Source organism: Musa acuminata, chromosome BXJ2-8, assembly GCF_036884655.1.
Source record: "Musa acuminata AAA Group cultivar baxijiao chromosome BXJ2-8, Cavendish_Baxijiao_AAA, whole genome shotgun sequence".
Lineage (NCBI taxonomy): Eukaryota > Viridiplantae > Streptophyta > Magnoliopsida > Zingiberales > Musaceae > Musa > Musa acuminata.
In genome coordinates this window covers 34,438,423-34,441,339 of record NC_088345.1, presented here as the reverse complement: position 1 = coordinate 34,441,339, position 2,917 = coordinate 34,438,423, and the positions used below count along the sequence as shown (strand labels likewise).

Sequence of the window (2,917 nt, the reverse complement as noted above, 5' to 3'; positions counted from 1 at the left end):
TTTTAATATTGGACTGATGTTTCGAGCGGCTAACTGTTGAAAGCATTAACGAAGAATATTCAACAACTTTGAGGCCGTGAGATATCACTTCTGGATGATAATAACAGAGTACTTACTGGTTACAGCCATGTGAGAATATTCAACCACTCATGTTTGGCAACAGGATGCTCATTATCATACGAAAGGCGCACTCCCAAGTGATCTCCAAACTACATTATCATGCAAATAAATTGAACTTTGTCACACAAGGCCACAACATCAAGTACATCAACAGTAATCATTTTCTTCTCCTCCAAGAATCTAAAATCTTTCCTTCAGTACCACCAACATGACACAAGTACAAACTTAATTGCCAACAATCCAAATTACATAAATTTAGTGGTAAGGGACACGCAATCCTAATACGATCCACGATCTTTTCATCATCAAACTTCGTCTTTGGTGATACCTGAACTGGATGAGTACTTATTGTTTCTGCACATTCACGTCGCCAAACCAGCGAGAACAAGTATACACCGAGCAAAATGCTTGCAGACCTGTGAGAATCAGCAGCAGCATGGCAGCCACAAAGGTCAGAACCTGCCATGAACTGAACACATACTTCTTCATGAACCTCCACAACTTCACCCTCCACCTGCAATTGTGGTACTTGTTCACGTCCTCAATAACCTTGTCCAAGAACGCCACCCTCGTCAGCCTCACCGATCTGCTCATCCCGTTCCAAAGCTTCGCCACTTGTCCATCGCTCTTCATCCGGTTCAGCACCACCCCTCTTTCCCTCAGCAGCTTCACGTCTTCGTCGGTGTTGATGATGCCGTTCATCAGCTCGGTGTACCTGGTGAACACCAGCGGCCCCGTTGCAGCAGAAGCTTCGTACGCCACCAGGTTCCTCAGAATGACTTCGGTGTTCACGTCCAAGCTGACGGTGGGGAGGTAGAACGTCACTGTCTTCACATCGAACGCGATCGTTGTCAGGTCGCCATGAGTCGGCAAGAACTTTACGCCGGCGTCGATCAGCTCTGTCACCGAAGGAATCATGATCTCTTCCACCGGTGGTGGTTTGTGTATGCTGTTGGTGGAACTTGTTTCTTGGGCCCGGGAGCTTTCTTCTCCCAGGAAGGAGAAGAAGTACTCGTCCGGCTGCTTCGCGATTGAGAAGCCCGGGAGGCTGGTGAGGATCTTCCTAGGAACCTGCACCACGAACTTGACGAGCCTCGACACGATGACGCTCTTGATGAAGCGGATTGGAGCTCCGTTGAGACTCGATCCGATCTTCGAGACCGCATCGAGAAGCTGCCTGACGTAGCCGGAATTCCCGTACGTTTGCTCCTTCGCCGCTGCCTCGTCGTTCTGCTCCTCGATCTCGTTGTCGTCGCCGTCGTCGTCGGCTTTAGGGACGACGACATTGTAGAGTAGCTCCAACAAGTGGGCGTGCTGCGCGACGTCGATGCACGGGAAGTTCTCCATCAGCTTGAAAGGGGAGATCTCCTTGAGCAAGCCGGTGAGCATCTTGGTCAGCGTGCCGTCAGCGACTTCTATCGAGGAAAATTGCAGCTCCACGATCTTGCGCAGCAGGAAGAGTGGGATTTGGTTCTCCAGCATCATTATATCTCTCAATATCACGTTGTGCGCCGACTTCCTCCCCGTGTAATCCACCAAGTGGGACATCCGAGAAGACAACCTTCTGAGCACCTTACCTTTTCCTTCTTCTTCTTGGATAGCATAAACTTGCAGGAATTCAAGCAAGAACGACACATCCACCGCCATCAACCACGCCAACGTATCTCCATTGAAATCAAGGTACCTGTAAACAAGACTCGTTCAGTCTGATATATCCGAGTTAGCATCGCCGGCACAAGAGGGAAGACTGGGGACCTGTGGTAATGGGCACGGATCTTGTGCTCGAGCTTGGTGAATTGCTCGATGAGGTGCTGCAGCTTGATGGTGTGGAATTGCTTCTGCGTCCTCCTCGCGGCGGCGAGCTTGTAGCGCTCCATCTCGTACAGCTCCGGGCGCCAGTGGTGGTACGGCCCCACGGTGATCAGCTGGGGGACGTACGCCTCGGGCTTGGTCACCTGCAAGCATCTGGGGACGTTGAACACCGACACGGGGATGCCCACGTCGTCGTCGTGCTCCTCCTCCAGCGTGTGGCGGATCTGGATCACCTACCGGAGCTCGTCGAAGTGCGGGTAGTGATGCGTGTCCTTGGAGGCCGTGGACTGGGTAGAGGCCATGCTCATGTTCTGATCCTGCTGCAGATCGCGCGTTCTGCTGCAGATCGCGCGTTCTGCTGCTAGGTCTCAGAAGCATTATCAATCAATTCCTTGTGATGCTATCATCATACTGTATAAATGAAATGTTGGGTCCAGCCCACGTAAGCTTGGACAAATTTGGGCCATCAACCCAAATCAAAGAAATCAAGAGAGAAAGGGCAAAAATTGAGTGAGCGTGCAGCCGGCGAACAGAGAAAAGAGGAGAGAGAAATAGAGAGATAAATATTAGGTTTCTGAGTTTTCTGCTTGACGATCGGTGGCCAAACGTTGTCAGTTTCGGCCCAAATTTTATGTGGAGAATCCTTGTAGCAAACTCTATAATCCTAACGGTGTTGATATATAGTTTACCCTCTCTAAGGTACTTTCCTACGATATCCACTCCGTGAGACCTAGAATTCTTTTTGAGGAGATCCATCCTATGTGATGAAGATATGCTATTCTTGAGCCAAGATCTATGATCTTGATGTTATTCTGATCCTCTAGTTATTCTAGAGAAGACCTACTGTAAACCTGTTATCATTATTATTGATAGTGGAAGTTTGAGGTGGACTACGGTCCCGTGGTTTTTCCCACATTGGGTTTTCCACGTTAAAAAGATTTGGTCTCACTGTGTGATTGATTTATTGCTCTATTGTTTATGCTGT

The 2,917-nt window shown here is 49.2% G+C and overlaps 1 pseudogene; it reads right to left on the bottom strand.

Moving 5' to 3' along the window:
* Positions 1–396: 396 nt before the first annotated feature.
* LOC103994814 (putative UPF0481 protein At3g02645) lies at positions 397–2,234 on the bottom strand (annotated as a pseudogene).
* Positions 2,235–2,917: the final 683 nt, after the last annotated feature.